At 49.1% G+C, this 18,244-nt stretch overlaps 1 protein-coding gene across 13 annotated transcripts in view; it reads right to left on the reverse strand.

Moving 5' to 3' along the window:
* STING1 (stimulator of interferon response cGAMP interactor 1) overlaps positions 1-18,244 on the reverse strand; it is a 216,052-nt gene that overhangs the window by 187,279 nt on the left and 10,529 nt on the right. For 6 of the 13 annotated variants that reach the window (XR_014966642.1, XM_085617910.1, XM_085617909.1 and 3 more), the window contains exon 2: positions 17,663-17,727. The exons of 4 other annotated variants lie outside the window; for them this stretch is intronic. The gene's annotated coding sequence lies outside the window, so the exon portion shown is untranslated. Of the gene's footprint in view, positions 1-17,444; positions 17,492-17,662; positions 17,728-18,244 lie in introns of all 13 variants that reach the window. 3 more of the 13 variants (XM_085617911.1, XM_085617912.1, XM_085617918.1) reach the window with 1 other exon arrangement.

The raw sequence follows: 18,244 nt of genomic DNA on the forward strand, positions 1-18,244 counted from the left end.
GGGACACTCCAGCACTCTTCTTCTTTTTTAGACAGAGACCCAAGGGCCAATGTTGTGTTTTCTAGTTGTGACAGAGGGTAGTCATCCCCTGCTGGTCTTTAAACCTACTCAGCCCCCCTCCCCACTTTTGTGTGTTGATTTAACTGGAGTTAAGCATCACCAGCAGCAAAGTTTATATGTGTTTGCTTTGAACAGAGGATTTCACAGCTCTTTATCCCCAATTCTTCTGAGATTGCTCTACCTTTCTCAAAGTATGAATTCAACGTATATAAGTGTCCTCATAGGTTTCAACTATTTGAAGTGCTTTGCACAACACGATCTTTATTGTTTCAGGCCTTTCAATGGATGTAATATCTATTTTCTTCCCTTTTGCACTGTGTCATGCTTACCCGAGTGTAAAAATTGCACAAGGTAAACTTTATCAGCGTATCCCTTGCATCTGTTAAGCCATGCTTGCATCACAGTTTGTTGGGTTGGTTCTCGTTAGACTTCGCATCTTTTGGCTCGTTTACCCTGAGTGTTTGCTTTCTGACCTCCCAGTTTTGACCCCGTTTTTGCTGGCGTAGCGCTTCTGCGCACTTTTCGCACTGCTGATCACTGGTAAAGTGCAAGTGCTCCTGTGGTAAAGTATGTTATGGATTGGTGTTTCCCTGATTGGATGTTTGGTTTGGTTTGGTTAGTAAAGTGCACTGAGTGTGCCAGGGCCTGTGAATCAAATGCTATTTGTGGGCCTGCAGCACGGATTGTGCCACCCACGTGAGTAGCCCGGAAAAGGTACCTCAGACCTGCCATTGCAGAGTCTGCACGCAGTTTGTAACTGCCATGTCGACTTGGCCCATGCACACACTGGCCAGTCCCTAACCTTCACTTTTCTTACATGTCAGGCACCCCTAATGAAGGCCCAAGGTACCCCGTGGGCAGGGTGCAGTGTATGTGAAAGCAAGGACATGCCCTGGTGTGTGGCATGTTCTGAATTACAGCCCTATTCGTTTTTCACTATTGCAAGACTACCTGTTCCCTATAGGAAAGAATTGGAAGTTTGTTTATAACATCTTATAAACATAACTGGCCCTGGCAACTAGGTGGGAAAATAAAGTTTAGTGCGCCTGAACTCAGAATCCAAAGATGCATCTTTTAGTGAAGGTGATTTTTACATTCTGTGTTTGAAAATACCACTTTTAGAAAGTAGGTATTTTCTTGCTCAGTCATCCTGTGTGCTTCTGCTGGAATGTGGATTGCCTGTCTCGGTTTTGGATGACATAAGGCTGGGGATCAGGAGTGGCTCCAGATAGTCTAGGTAGGTCAGGAAAGGGCTGAATAGACATGGGCTGCGATGGGGGAAGAGGGAGGAGATGTCCTTGCACCTCAAAGGGCCTGGTCTGCCTCTGACAATGCCGTCTCCCCCTCCTGCCAGGAAATCACACCAGAGAAGGCAGAATTGGTTCGGGCTGGGCACAGACACTCTCTGCCTAAGAGATCAAAGGATTTTGGGATATAAATATCGGGCCCAGACCCCTGAACTTTAGAACTCTTCTGGATCAAGAAGACTGCCAAGAAGAAGAGCCAGAGAAGCTGTGAGGAGGAACTACCACTTTGCTGTGTGCTTTGCTGTGTGGACCTGCAGTGGTTACTTCTGTCTTGGGCAGTGAAAGGACTGGACTGAACTTTCTGCAATCTGCTTTGAGAGTTTCTCCAAGGGCTTGAGGTAGAGCTTGCCCCCTGTTCAAGAAGTCTCAGTAACTACAAAGACCTCAAGCTCTTCTGTTTTGTGCTGCAACAGAAGAAAAGCAACTTGACGACGTCTATGATGCCGCTGCCGACTCCGTGTCTTAAAGGCACCGCAGAGGGCACCGCCGGAACGCCGCATCGCGACCCTGGTCTCACCGACGCCGACGCCACCGAGCCGCTGCTCGCACCGTGACCTGTGGGCACTGCACTCTGCACCGACTTCTCTTCACGACGACGCCTTGGCACTGCAGAGGGCACTGTCGCAATGCTGCTCCGCAACCCTGGTCTAACCAATGACGCCTGCTGATGCAGCCACCGAGCCGCTGCTCGCACCGCAACCTGTGGGCACCGCACTACGCACCGCCTGGCTTCACGAAGACATCTTGGTATCCCCAACAATGCCGCTCCAAGCCAAAATCGACGCCACTGCTTGCACCGTGGTTCGAGGGCACTGTTCGTAAAGTTACACAACGCACCGCCCTCATCCCGCACCACAGACTTGGCCTTCCGATGCCAGCGCCATTGACTCCAGTTCATCAGCCGATGACAGCGCTTGAGCAACGACGACGACGCTGCTTGCACCGTGACCTGTCAGTACCATGACGAGCACCACCTTCATTTCGCACCACGACCATGGTTTCATCGACGACGCCATCTGACGCCACCATCGAGCCGCTGCTCACACCGCGACCTGAGGGCACCGCACGCCACACCGCTGCACTTCACACCGCAACACCCGACGCCTGCCGACGCCAGCGCTCCTGATCCCAACAGAGAGGAGATCGACCTGCAACTTGCGTGACTTCGAGGGCCCCGACGACTCTTGCACCGACCTCCAGAACCGACGCCTGCGGACGCTGTGTTTTCGGAAACTCATCGAAGAAGTCGCCTGCACCCTGCATTTCTAAAAGGTACTGTTTGCGGGTCTTCCCGACACCGTAGATTGCCCGCGACACCGCGGTCAGCCAGAACTGTTTGGATTTGTTTGCTCACGACGCCGTGATAGCCCCGGACGGAGCTATCGACATCAAGGAACTGTTTTTAAAGCTTATTTTGACAACTGTAGATTTTTTAGGTACTGTATTGTGGATTTTTATCGTTTTTGGTGTTGTCTTAAAGTATATAAAAATATTGGCTATTTTTCTAAACTGGTGTGGTGTCCTTTTGTAGTGCTTACATTGTATTACTGTTGGTTATGTGCAAATGCTTTACACACTTCCCCTAAGATAAGCCTGACTGCTTGTGCCAAGCTACCAAGGGGGTGAGCAGGGGTTATTTTAGGAGTGTAACTCCCTTACTCTGACTAGGGAGAAGGGTGCCTACTTGGACAAAGGTGCAAGCCCTTGCCAACTGGAGACCCTCATTTCTAACATTGGTGTCAGCGGCGTGGATAGGACTTGCGTTTGCACTTGACTTCCAGCGAATGGTGTGCACTACTACCATATCGCAGACCATTACATGCCACATACTAGTTCTTTTTCTTTTTGCCCTATGTTTTACTTTGCCAGTTTGAACTTGCAACTTCATCATGCCGGAATCAGGAGCGTCATCGGTCGCATCAATGGAAATTGACTTTGAAGAGGATAGGTTGGAAGCCTACAATGTTAGGGAATTGAAATCAATTAGCAAAAACCTAAAAGTCCAAGTCAGAGGCCTCACTAGGAAGGATGAGCTACAAAAGACGCTGAGGGCCTGGGTAGCAGCCAGAGGTGTGAGTGGGCAATTTGGTGACCTCTGTAGAGAGGCGGAGGAGCTTATTTCTAGGATAGATGGGCTTGTGGGAAGGGGAAAGCCTCCAGATCAGGCAGCAGCATCCTGTCCCCAGAGGAGCTGGAGGACAGGCGGTAAGCAAGGAAGTTCGAGTTGGAGAAACTCAGGATAGAGAGTGAGAGGGAAGACAAAAGAATAGCCACGGAGGAAAGGAAGATGCTCTTAGACCATGAGCGAGGTCTTAAGGAGCTGGAGCTAAGAAGTAGGCCGAGCTCAGATGGTGGCAGCAATTAATTCATCAAGACAGGCAGACAGAATTGTACACATCCCTAAGAATGTAGGCAAGGAATTCAAAAAGGGGGGTGACATACAAAGGTGGTTTCAAGGGTACGAGGCAGCAATCCACATGAATAGGGTCCTTGAGGGAGCGGGATTCCCGCCTTTTTTCCCAGAAGAAGCAAGGGATACTTTAATAGCTTTGGGTAAGGGGCATAACCTCACCTATCCAGATATGAAGAACGCCCTTCTCACCAAGTATGGTCTTACCCCTGAAAAGTACAGGGATCAGTTCAGGTCCAGTAAGAATGTTGATGCCAACACTTGGTTGGAATGTGTGGATGTGTTCTGCCGGTCACTGGATGGCTGGGTGAAGGGCAGTAATGTGACAGATTTTCAGGGGCTCTACAATTCGATTGCATGGGAGCACTTGTCTGGTCTATGTTGTAGGAGAGTAGGATCTGCTTCTTATGGTTACCCCCACTTTTTGCGGATGTCACACTGTTTTTGACTTAGACTGACTGGGATCCTGCTATCCAGGACCCCAGTCGATCTGCTTTCTCCTCTAAATTGATTGCATGTACTTTAGGTACACTCCAGATTGGATACTGGGGTACCCTTATCAGTCCCTAGTATATGGTATACTATGTACCCAGGGCATAGGTACCCCAGAGGCCTCCGAGGGCCTGCAGCATGTTTTATGCCACCCCTGAGAGACTGACACCACAGGTCTGCTACTGCAGCCTGTGTAAGGTGGTGCACGCGCCCCTTAGATATAGGTTCACTATATCTATTTTAAACCTATCAGTCACCCCTATGGCAGGCCTTATCAATCCTGAAGGCAGGGTGCTGAGTTTTATGTGAGAGGGTGCCCCTGCATGAGCAGAGCCCCTCTGCAGCCTTCAGAACCTATTTTCCGGGGTTGTTTGTGATGCAGCCAACCATATATATTTAAGTGCATTATAACCTCGCGGTAATTGCTAACTTTAAAACAGCTGCTTAGAAACATGTTGTGTTTGATGTCAAACACCTTGGAATCATACCTCCCCGCCAGTAACTGGTGGGAGAGGTATGATTCCACCCTTCTAGAGGGACTTATGTGAAACACTGGTACACCCGATACCAGCTTTCTCGACCTGGGCATCACAAAATGGATGCTGCCAGCCACAGACAGGAGTCTGCCCTCCTGCTGCTGAGCCAAGCTCAAGCAGGGGAGGGCTTGACAATAGGTTTCCTGTCATAGGGAGGTGTGACAACCTCCCAGACAGGATTTAGTGTATTGGGGCTGGGTGGGTGCACACTGAGAGTGTTTGAAAGTCTGCACTGTCCCTGTGCATAGTCCAGTTCAAACTGATTGCGGGAGCCATTTGCTCCTGCTCTGGTGCGAAACTGGGCAAAGGACATGGGTGTAGCCACCCCTCTGTCCTGACCCTCCCATAGGTGGGTCCCCAGAGTTTGTCCAACCCCTTCCTTGGGTATAAAGTAGGAACCCTGACTACAGGACTTTAGATTTTACCTGGACTAAACTCTGCTGCAGAAACCAAGTACTTCGACGATCTACACTTCGCTGGATGACTGAAGAATCTCCCTTGGAGTAAAGGAGTTACTCCCCTGCAGCAGCAGGCACCTGAACGCATCTGACCAGTTTGCATCTCCCGAGCTCCTGAGGACTCCGAAGATTTCTGCAACACAGGAGGTGGGTTCCCGGGCGTCTCTGAGGTCGATCTGCTCTCTCAGCAATTCTGAGACCAGTATCCCTCGTGGGGACCGTGCAACCCGAACCCCTGTGCACCGTGTACTTTTGCAGCAGCATATGCTTTTTGGCGATCACTGGGGCTGTGCTTTGGGTTACGTGTAGCCCTGGCCCGAGCAGTATTTCCACCGAAGATTTCTGGCCTACACTCCACAAGTGTCCCGTGGGCTGGTATTTCGTGATTCAGCTAGAGCTCCCTTCGCGATCCCTGGTCCGTTGGGCTGTGGGTCCCTGTTAAGGTAACTTTGACTTTCCTTGGGCTTTCCTGGTTGCTCCAGACGTGCCCTGACTCTCCATTGCTTGGAGAGTCCCCAGGACCTTGCTGGTCCTCACCGTAACTTGTTTCCTCTGCCCGTGTGGGTTGCAGTTGCCAAGGCTTGTTGGAGTTTGATCCGGACACTGACCCCCCAGCACTCGACATCCTTCGTGGGACAGCTCACCTCCGGACTTTGGTCATTGTCGACATCTCCTGGTCCCCGTGGCTGCAGAGTCAAGCATCCTATCTTCTCACCTGAAGCGCCCGACATCGGTGGCCATTCGTCTACTGAGCCCCTGGTCACACTGAAGTGACCAAGACTCTGTCCCCTCTGCTTTCAGGTTCTTCTCACCTCAGATCCAGGCTTGGATTTCACTGGACACTTTATATCTTCCCGGCAGCAGCACTTCTTCGCATCACACCATTGAAAAAGACGAGGGTTTCCGACACCACTTGACCCCTATGCACCCGGCTCCTCTGGGATAGGTAACAAGGGTACCTCGGTACTCACAAGGGTGCTGGCCTTAGAACCTTCTATGTTCCAAAAGGTTTGCTTGAAGTCCTCTCCGAAGTCTCCTTAAACTGTAATTTTCCAACCGCGACTTTCCCATTGGGATGTACGGAGCTCACTCCTGTGTTCTCACATTGCACCCGTCCTCCGTGGGTCCCCTGTATCACTACTTTGGGTGGTTCCTTGGGGTCCCAGCGATTCTACGTGCTCTAGGCACTGTGTCTAGTTAAGTCGTGGTTGTTATACCACTTTCTTCGTTTATAGTTCGGTCTCCCCCCGGAGCCCGCTGTGTATTGTGCTATTTACTGTCGTTCTAGTGATTTAATATTGTGTGCTTTGTGCTCTAATCTCATAAAGAGGTAAGTAGAGAGTATTTAGTAATAAATACATATATTCTATATATCTCTTGTGTGGTTCTCCTTTCATTTGGTCATTCAGGAGGTTCTGATCTGGTAAAACAAGCTGCTTTACATTACTTCGAGACTTAGCCTGATGGCTGCTCTCCACAGCTACCACTAGGAAAGCTTTCTATAAAGGTTGACTTTAACCTAATCAGCAATATGGGTTATTTGGACTGGTACAACGTGCCCACTTTAATTAGTGGACAGCATATACAAGGCCAACTTCTCACATATGTTTTGCAGATCTGTGCCAGCACCTAGTTGATAGTAAGCTTACTGACCCCAGGAAGCTTGCTATGGAGACGGACCACTGGGTGAGTACCCGGGTCCACAAGAAAGTGTTTGGGGGAGACTCAGTCAAAGGTGGGCAGGGTCCCCAGCGGAAAAGTGGGGGGGACAAGGGTAAAGCACAGGAGTTATCTAAAGGGCCCCAAACTAACACCCAGGTTAAAGGTTCCCATCTCCCCGGAGATAAGAAGCCAGGGGTCTCATCAGGACAGCCTGCCGAGACCGGCCCCGCAGGGGTTTTGAATGTGACCAGGTGGGCCACGTGAAGGGGGATCCCAAGTGTACCAAGGGGGCGCAGCCACCCACCGGTGGGCAGTTCAAGGTGTTGGCTAGTGTAGCGCTTGGGGAGGAGGAAGAGTACCCACAGGAGGGTGGGGACCCCGCAGAAATGACCCTCGTCTCACTAGGGGACAGTGATATGGTACCAGGAAGCCAGGTGCCCCCTAACACAAAGAACTACAGCACCAGGGTGACCATCAATGGGAAAAGAGTAGAGGCTTTCAGAGATACCGGAGCCAGTGTGACCTCAGTCCGGTGTCACCTGATCTCTGAGAGGCAGGTAGTCCGAGGGGCATTCCACCAAGTAATTGCGCTAGACAATTCAGAGCGACAGTGTCTGGTGGCGCAGGTTCCCTTCGTGTGGGGGTCCTCAGGTCCTTTGAGGATGGTTGTGAGCCGTTCCATGCCTGTAGATTGGCTGCTAGGTAATGACCTGGAGCAGTCATTGTGGAAGGATGTTGAGCTCAGGTCACACTTGGAGATGCTTGGGTTGCCAGAATGGGCATGCGTGTCCACTCAGTCAATGGCGTCCAGAGAGGGTGGTCAAGAGGACTTGGAGCCTGACACAGTGTCCCAAGCCCCTGCCAAGAGAAAGGGCAAGGGGCACTGGAAACCGGCCCCTGAAGTTCCCACGGACCGGGAGGAGGCGGACCTTGAGGGGGACGCCCCGGTGCCTACAGGGAAGCAGGGAGCTGAACTGGGGTATATCTCCGAGCTGACCCATTGACAAAAAGAAGGAGGTCCCACCAGGTAGGAATTCTGCAAGGAGCAGAAAGAGTCTGGCAGGCTGCAGACCAGGACCTTCCTCCTGGGTCTGGCTCATGACGTGCCTTTGGCAGGACATTTGGGGCAGGACAAGACCATTGACAGGCTTGTCACCCACTTCTTCTGGCCCCAAATGCGAAGGCAGTCAGATGGACATTGCCGGTCTTGCCAAACTTGCCAGACAAGTGGTAAGAGTGGGAGGAAGGTCAAAGCTCCTCTCCAACCGTTTCCGGTTGTTGGAACACCCTTTGAAAGGGTAGGGATGGACATTGTGGGGCCACTGGATCCCAATACAGCCATGGGCAACAGGTACATCCTGGTCTTGGTGAACCATGCCACCCGGTACCTGGAGGCAATCCCTCTCAGGACAACGACGGCACCAGTGGTGGGCCGGGCGTTAATAGGGATCTTTTTCCGAGTGGGGTTCGCCAGATAGGTGGTTTCTGACTAGGGGACCAACTTCATATCTAAGTATATGACATCCCTGTGGAAGAAGTGTGGTGTAACTTACAAGTTCACCACTCCATAATCAACCTGACCTTGAATGGCATGATTAAGGGTCTAACAGAACCCATGATGCGCAACTGGGACGTCCTCTTGCTGTGCCTTCTCTTTGCCTACAGGAAGGTACCACAGAAGTCTCTTGGGTTCAGTCCCTTTGAGCTTCTGTATGGTCACCCTGTGAGAGGACCTCTGAGTTTGGTGAAAAAGGGCTGGGAGGCAGCTCCCAGGAAAACTCTCCAGGATGTGTTTAGTTACATGCTGGCCTTCCGGAACCAAACTGCCCGCTTCAGGCGAACCTAGAAGCAAGCCAGGAAGAAATGAAGAAGTGGTATGACCAGAATGCCACTCTGGTCGAATTTCAACCTGGGCAAAAGTGTGGGTCATGGCCCCAGTGGAACCTTGTGCCTTGCAGGACAAGTAGACTGGGCCGTTTGAGGTGGTGGAGCGCAAAAGTGACGTCACCTACCTGGTGGATTTTCAGGCTCCCCGGAACCCTTCGAGGGTCCTCCATGTGAACAGACTCAAACCCCACTTCGAGAGGTCTGAAGTGAGCATGCTCTTGGCGACAGATGACGGGGTGGAAGAGGAGAGTGAGCCTCTCCCTGACCTTCTGTCTGCCAAGGAATGTGATGGGTCAGTGGAAGGTGTGATCCTCTCCCCTACACTGACCGACGAGCAGCAGAGCGACTGTCAACGGTTGCTGGGTCAGTTTGCCCCACTGTTCTCCCTGACCCCATGTGTTACTCAATGGTGTACCCATGACGTGGACACCGGTGACAGCCCGCCTGTGAAGCACAAGATTTACAGGTTGACTGACCGAGTCAAGGCCAGCATCAAAGAGGAGGTCTCTAATGTGTTGGCATTAGGGGTGGTCGAGCCGTCCAGAAGTCCTTGGGCAGCCAAGTGGTCTTGGTTCCAAAGGCTGCCGCACCCGGTGCCACACCAGATCTGCGATTTTGTGTGGACTACCGTGGGCTCAATGCCGTCACAAGGACTGACGCTCACCCCATCCCCAGAGCAGATGAGCTCACTGATCGGTTGGGAGCTGCCAAGTTTCTCAGCATGTTTGACTTAACGTCTGGGTACTGGCAGATTGCCTTAACCGATGAGGCCAAGGAGAGGTCAGCATTTTTGACATCAGAAGGACATTACCAGTTCGGGTGATGCCCTTTGTGTTGAAGAATGCCCCCGCCACCATTCAGAGGTTAGTCAACCAGTGGCTGGGCTGGAGGATTTCAGTGCTGCCTACCTGGATGACATCGCAGTGTTCAGTTCCAGCTGGGAAGAACACTTGCAACACCTTGGGGAAGTGTTGAAGGCACTGCAGAGGGCAGGCCTCACTTTCCAGGCCAGTAAGTGCCAGATCGGGCAAGATTCGGTGGTGTACTTGGGACACCAGGTAGGAAGCGGCCAGGTGGCACCGCTACAACCCCAGATTGACACCATTCTGGCTTGGGAGCCCCCAAAGACCCAGACAGAGGTGTGGGCCTTCTTAGGACTCACCGGGAACTACAGGAGGTGTGTTAAGGGATATGGCACCATTGTTGCCCCTTAATGGAGCTGACTTCCAGGAAGCAGCCAAAGAAGGTGATCTGGACTGAGTCCTGGCAGAAGGCGTTTGATGCCCTGAAGGCCGCCATGTGCACGGCACCCATGCTCAAGGCACCCGACTTCTCCAATGAATTTGTCGTGCAGACTGATGCTTCGGAGCATGGAGTGGGAGCGGTGCTCTCACAACTGAACGAAGAGGGCCTAGACCAGCCTGTAGTCTTCCTTAGCTGGAGACTACTCCCCAGGGAACAGAGGTGGAGTGCCATAGAAAGGGAAGCTTTCGCTGTGGTCTGAGTGCTGAAGAAGCTGACACCATACCTGTTTGGGACTCACTTCTGGGTTCAGACAGACCACAGGCCCCCCAGATGGTTGATACAAATGAGGGGTGAGAATCCAAAGCTGCTGAGGTGGTCCATCTCCCTACAGGGAATGGACTTTACGGTGGAACACCTTCCTGGCACAGAACATGCCAATGCAGATGGTCTGTCCAGGTTCTTCCGCCTTAGTGAAGAGAACTCCCAGGAGGATGGGTAGTTTTCCCTACTTTCAGATGGAGGGGACATGTGTTAGACTTCACATCTTTTGGCTTGTTTCCCTTGAGTTTTTGCTTTCTGACCTCCCGGTTTTTACCCTGTTTTTGCTGCCGTAGCGTTTCTGCGCACTTTTAGCACTGCTGATCAGAGGTAAAGTGCAAGTACTCCTGTGGTAAAGTATGTTATGGTTTGGTGTTTCCCTGATTGGATGTTTGGTTTACTTGTCAGTTCCTAGTAAAGTGCATTGAGTGTGCCAGGGCCTGTGAATCAAATGCTACTCGTGGGCCTGCAGCACGGATTGTGCCACCCACGTGAGTAGCCCGGAAAAGGAACCTCAGACCTGCCATTGCAGAGTCTGCGCGCAGTTTGTAACTGCCACGTCGACATGGCCCGTGCACACACTGGCCAGTCCCTAACCTTCCCTTTTCTTACATGTCAGGCACCCCTAAGGAAGGCCCAATGTACCCCTGTGGGCAGGGTGCAGTGTATGTGAAAGGTAGGACATGCCCTGGTGTGTGTGGCATGTCCTGATAGTGAATTACAGCCCATTTCGTTTTTCACTATTGCAAGGCTACCTGTTCCCCATAGGACAGAATGGGAAGTTTGTTTATAACATCTTATAAACATAACTGGCCCTGGCAACTAGGTGGGAAAATAAAGTTTAGTGCGCCTGAACTCAGAATCTAAAGATGCATCTTTTAGTGAAGGTGATTTTTACATTCTGTGTTTGAAAATATCACTTTTAGAAAGTAGGTATTTTCTTGCTCAGTCATCCTGTGTGCTTCTGCTGGAATGTGAATTGCTTGTCTGGGTTTTGGATGACAGAAGGCTGGGGAGCAGGAGTGACTCCAGATAGTCTAGGTAGGTCAGGAGAGGGCTGAATAGACCTGGGCTGCGATGGGGAAGAGGGAGGGGATTTCCTTGCACTTCAAAGGGCCTGGTCTGCCTCTGACAATGCTGTCTCCAGCTCCTGCCAGGAAATCACACTAGAGAAGGCAGAACTGGTTCTGGCTGGGCACAGACACTCTCTGCCTAAGAGATCAAAGGATTTGGGGATATAAATATCGGTGCCCAGACCCCTGAACTTAAGAACTCTTTTGGATCAAGAAGACTGCCAAGAAGAAGAGCCGGAGAAGCTGTGAGGAGGAACTACCACTTTGCTGTGTGCTTTGCTGTGTGGACCTGCAGTGGCTGCTTCTGTCTTGGGCAATGAAAGGACTGGACTGAAATTTCTGCAATCTGCTTTGAGAGTTTCGCCAAGGGCTTGAGGTAGAGCTTGCCCCCTATTCAAGAAGTCTCAGGAACTACAAAGACTTCAAGCTCTTCTGCCCTCAGCACTGGGGACTGTGTGTTTTGTGCTGCAACAGAAGAAAAGCAACTGGACTACGTTTTTGACGCCGCTGCCGACTCTGTGTCTTGAAGGCGGCACCGCAACCCTGGTCTCACCGACGACGCCTGCTGATGCTGCCACCGAGCCGTTGCTAGCACCGCGACCTGTGGGCACCGCACTCTGCACCAACTTTGCTTCACGATGACGCCTTGGCACCGCAGAGGGCACCGCCACAACGCGACCCTGGTCTCACCGACGACACCTGCTGACACCGCCACCGAGCCATTGCTCGCACCGCGACCTGTTGGCACCGCCTCGCTTCACCACGACGACGCTCCACGCCGCTGCTTGCACTGTGGTTTGAGGGCACCGCTTGTAAAGTTACATGACGCATGGCCCTCATCCCGCACTGCAGCCTTGGCCTACCGACGCTGGCGCCATCGACTCCAGTTCGTCAGCCGACAGCGCTTCAGCAAAGATGACGACGCTGCTTGCACCGTGACCTGCCAGTACCATGACGAGCACCGCCTTCATCTCGCACCGTGACCCTGGTCTCATCGAAGACGCCATCTGGCGCCGCCACCAAGCCACTGCTCGCACCGCGACCTGAAGGCACCACACGCCACACCACAGCACCCGACGCCTGCCGACACCAGTGCTCCTGATCCCAACAGAGAGGAGCTCGACCTGCAGCTTGCGTGACTTCGAGAGCCCTGACAACTCCTGCACTGACCTCCGGAACCGACGCCTGCGGACGCCGTGCTTTCGGAAATTCATTGACGAGGTCGCCGGCGCCCTGCATTACCAAAAGGTACTGTTTACAGATCTTCCCGACACCGTAGCTGGCCCGTGTCGCCGCTGTCAGCCAGAACTGTTTGGATTTGTTTGCTCACAACAACGTGATAGTCCCGGACAATGCTATCGACATCAAGGAACTGTTGTTAAAGCTTATTTTGACAACTGAAGATTTGAAGGTACTGTATTGTGAATTTTTATCGTTTTTGGTCTTGTCTTAAAGTATATAAAAATATTGGCTATTTTTCTAAACTAGTGTGGTGTCCTTTTGTAGTGCTTACACCGTTTTACTATTGGTTATGTGCAAATGCTTTACACACTGCCTCTAAGATAAGCCTGACTGCTCGTGCCAAGCTACCAAGGGGGTGAGCTGGGGTTATATATACAGGTCACCCAGACATGAGGGGTTATTGGGTGACCATCTACAAAATCATTTATTTCAAACCTCAGGCAGCAGGCCAGGGTTGCTAACAAATGAGTGACAGTGGAGAGGTGAAAGAGATTATGCCATTAACCAGGCAACCTGTGCCAAGTAATATGGTACTTCCTGGCACATTTGGGAAAGTTCACCATGCGCTTGTGATATTATGCAGATAGGCAGGCATTTCCCAGTGGGGTTGTAGAATGTTCCAGTTCTACAGTAAACCAAAATTTCCCAATAGATGACCCAACTACAGTTTCAGTTGGGTTACTCAAAATAAGTAAATATGTCCATATAATGAAATCTTAGTTCCTAACAACATGTGGACTTACAGAGAACTGAGCTGGCAACTCACAGAGATTTACTGAACCAAATTAAGGTTATCATTTTATGGTGAAGGGTCTCAAGGATATCTATGGGGTAGACAATAGGAAAGGTCTGCACAACATATAAACTCTGTAGCGTAAAATTAATCTTCACACAGTGCATGCTCAAGAACAATGATATCTCCAGTTTTCCCCATTTATCTCTATAATGACCTTTGAGAACACAATGGAGTGTGCCAATTGAAAATGAATTGGGCATCATACAGGGGTGCATGAAATTTGAACAAATGCATATCTGGATTTGTGGACCCAGGCTGGACTTTTGTAACATCCTATAAAGAGACCCCCTCGCCCCCTCACAGTCAACTATTTTGATTGCATTCTCAGCATCTAGTGACAGAAGGATCATTGGAGGGTGTGCTACACTAACAGTATCACCTGTGTGTCTTTCCCTAATTAAACCTGATGGATTCAGTGATAGTACAATAGGTATGTACTTTCTAAGAGCACACTAACCAATTGGGCTTTCAGTTTTACAGTCATATAGGGCCACATGAAGTATAGGACTTAGTGCATCCTTCTTGTTACGGCAGTAGGTCTTGTGTAAATTTCATTAAGCTGTCAGTAACAGACCTGGACTGTTGGAAAGTGTTACATGCATTGGGCACTGAACCCGCAAGCAGTCCCTGAAAAGAATTTTTAAAAGTGGCTGTAAATTCGAATGGGCAAGGACTTTGTTTTCATATTTTGGAAAATGTATTGTGCACCTCATCTTCCACATATAATTTGTGTGGCAGGGGTTTCCTGCTAGTATATGCATGTTACATATACGCCAGGCCTGATTGTATGCCAACATAAATGCACTAATTCCTTAGAATATGGATTATGGGCTAGAGTGCTAACTGTTTGAACAATAATGCGAACCAATGTGTGCCCAACAACCATTTTTTATTCAGAAGTACATTTTGACATTAGTTGGATTAACAAAACAACAAAGCTGGAAACTTTGAGTTCTCTGAAAGCTGCAGAGTTATCAGGGCCAGACTGGGAACCGAAACCGGCCCTGGCAAACTGCTCGGCCGGCCCCCCTGGGAGGCTGAGGGGGTGAGGCCGAGCTGTTTGCAAGGGCCGGTTTTGGCCGATTTTGTTACCGGGGGCCGATATTGCAGGCCAGCCGGTAACAAAAATAGCCCCCCAGGGACCCAAAACCGCCCCCCACCCTAGCGGCCCACCGGGGAAACGCCCGGTGCCCGCTACGTCCTGTCCGGCCCTGAGAGTTATATGTAATGATTACAGCTGCAAGAACACGCTGCCTTGCATGGACCCGAGTTGGAAGGAAGATAAAAATGTTATAGTGGCTTGCCTTCCATACGCTCCTGTAAAACGAGTTTTGTTAATGTTCCGAAGTAGCAACATAAGTGCTGCGCAGGCGTGCCCCCTCCCCTACTCATGAAGAATCATAGGAGCTAAATTAAACAAGCATTAGGTTTCGCATATGTGATTAACAATAAGCGTTTTTTTGTTGTAAGTTGTAGCTTGCTGAGTAGTTGTAAAATATAAGCTAAAGTTATGGCTTGTTTATGTACAAAAAGGCAATATATTGTGCAGTTACTAGTGGTATAGTGTGGGTAAGTAATAAAAAATAAAAAATTCAAAATGAAATGAAAGAGGGAAATAGTAAAATGAATTGATGTAAAAGCAATATTATGTGTTTAGAGGAGTTCTGACAACTTTTGGGCTCAGTGCCACTGCACCTGCTGCATCATTCAAATCATGCCTCTAGTGCCTGCACGGTAACTGCACTTTTGACTGCTTATTTAGTAGTTAAATATAGCAATATTTGGTGTTTAGAGGAGTTCTGACAATTTTGGGCCCCGGTGCCACTCCACCTGCAGCAACATTGAAATCCTAACCCTAATGCCTGCTAGATAGCTACACTTCTGACTTGCATTTTAGTAGTGAAATTTTGCAATATTCTGCACTTAGTGTGGTCCCTAGAACTTTTGCCACCAGTGCCACTGCACCATTCAAATCAAGCCCCTTTAACTGAAAAATTACTGCAATTGTGTCTGCCTGTATAGTAGTAAAATATAGCAATAGTAGGTGTCTAGAGGAGTTCTGACAACGTTTGGGCCCGGGGCCACTGCACCTGCTGCACCATTCAAATCATGACCCTGTTGTCTGTAAGGTAACTGCACTTGTGACTGCCTGTTTAATAGTAAAATATAGCAATATTAGGTATTTAGTGGTGTGCCTAGAGCTTTTGGTCCCGCTGTTACTGCATTACACTAACAGAAGGTCTTAAGTCCAAAAATAACGAACACAAAGCCGCGTGATACTGCAAACACCGTGCAAACCTTTTCAGATGGATGTATGTCGTTACAACGCACACTTTTACAACGCATGCACTTACAACGCATTTTTACAACGCAACATCCATTACAACGCATTCCATTACATAGCATGACACTACAACGCATTTTTAAAAACTACCTTTACAACGCATTCCATTACATCGCATACTACCTTTACAACACATACCATTACAACGCATAATATTAAATTGCATTTAAGGTAAGTATTAGATAGTATAGGGGTAAAAATTACTTTTCTAACTCCAGGGGGTGCAACAGTAGGGTAAGTGTTGGATAGTATAGGGGTAAAAATTACTTTTCTAACTCCAGGGGGTGCAACAGTAGGGTAAGTGTTGGATAGTATAGGGGTAAAAATTACTATTCTAACTCCAGGGGGTGCAACAGTAGGGAAAGTGTTGGATAGTATAGGGGTAAAAATTACTATTCTAACTCCAGGGGGTGCAACAGTAGGGTAAGTGTTGGATAGTATAGGGGTAAAAATTGCTATTCTAACTCCAGGGGGTGCAACAGTAGGGTAAGTGTTGGATAGTATAGGGGTAAAAATTGCTATTCTAACTCCAGGGGGTGCAACAGTAGGGTAAGTGTTGGATAGTATAGGGGTAAAAATTACTATTCTAACTCCAGGGGGTGCAACAGTAGGGAAAGTGTTGGATAGTATAGGGGTAAAAATTACTATTCTAACTCCAGGGGGTGCAACAGTAGGGTAAGTGTTGGATAGTATAGGGGTAAAAATTACTATTCTATCTGCAGGGGGTGCAACAGTAGGGTAAGTGTTGGATAGTATAGGGGTAACAATTACTATTCTAACTCCAGGGGGTGCAACAGTAGGGTAAGTGTTGGATAGTATAGGGGTAAAAATTACTATTCTAACTCCAGGGGGTGCAACAGTAGGGTAAGTGTTGGATAGTGTAGTGTAATATTATGCGTTGTAATGGTATGCGTTGTAAAGGTAGTATGCGATGTAATGGAATGCGTTGTAAAGGTAGTTTTTAAAAATGCGTTGTAGTGTCATGCTATGTAATGGAATGCGTTGTAATGGATGTTGCGTTGTAAAAAATGCGTTGTAAGTGTAGTGCGTTGTAAAAGTTGCGTTGTAAATGTTGTTCCCCTTTTCAGATAGTTAGCACATCACTGAGCCAGAAGATTAAGAGTCCATCAGCCCACCCTGGTTGGCGGAGCTTCGTCATCTGAGACTCTAAGGGGTCAAGGTCTGGGCCCACATTATCGAGCCAGCCGGCCCTACTGGGTGCCCAACCCAATGATCCTAAGATAGAAAAATCTCCTGCCACAGTGTGCAATACAACTTTTGAAGACTCAAAAAAACATATGCAGTGCTCTAACGTGAAAGTGCTTTAAAAATGATCACGTGGTCAAAAAATATGTTTATTAGGAATTGACCAGGTGTCATATCTAAAAACCAAAATAGTCTTAAACAACTACGACTATTTCCTGACTTGGTCTCTTAAGGTCGACATGTTTCAGCCGATAAGGTCGACTGACCCGGCTTTCTTCAGGACCTCATTTCGATAGTATTCAAGGCTACTGCAGGATATATTTAGTGAAAATAGTGTAAAGAAACAACGATTCTCGAAGATAATTATGATATTATCATAAAATGAGTGTGTGACTGGAGCCACCCTACCAGACTAGCAAGGTTATTGCTTGGGTACTGTCACTTTATCTTCTTTCCTGAAAGGAATAATGAGAATCAAACCATTAAGAAGGTCTCACACACAGACGTTTGCAGCATCCGCGACTTCTGTCCTATAGTGCCCTTTTGTGCACTGTACTCCTTATGAACAATCCAAAACGTGGTTTACAGATCAATGAAGTGTTTTTAAAAACATGGATTTAACTCACCCAGCTTTCTGTGGGAGGAAAGCCTCACCTCACCCGGCTGACTGCTCGGTGAAGGAGGCACCGCTCTGTTAAAATGTAAGGACAAAGAAGAACAAGTTGCACAGAGATACTCGTACCCATGTCGTCCCTACAATACATTCAACATCTAGAACCAATAAACCCTTGACTCTAGAAGACATACCCCTCATGCGTGACAGGCCAGGTGTACCAGGCAAATGGTTCACATGCAAACCAACTCGATATACGAATCCTGATGTCCCTTAACAAAAACAGGGACCATTATTTAAACAACCTCATGCAGTCCAATCAGGGGAACCTTACTCCCTTCATATACTTTATGAGATGTCTGTGTAGGACTTATACCATCCGATCCTAGGGAGAACATAATGCCAACCGCTTCAAAAGGTTCACAACATAGTGATCTAGTTTTCTCCCCAAACGTCCCACAGTGAATTAAAAGTCAAAAAGTCAGCCAAACTACCCAGTAATGGCGAAAAGCCTGGATGTCCCTTTCCTTACCTGTCCGTCGGTTCCTCGAGCTTGACTGCGAGCAGTCTGGGAGGTGACGGCAGGCAGGAAGGG

The sequence above is a fragment of the Triturus cristatus genome, chromosome 7 (assembly GCF_964204655.1).
Source record: "Triturus cristatus chromosome 7, aTriCri1.1, whole genome shotgun sequence".
In the NCBI taxonomy this organism is placed as follows: Eukaryota; Metazoa; Chordata; class Amphibia; order Caudata; family Salamandridae; genus Triturus; species Triturus cristatus.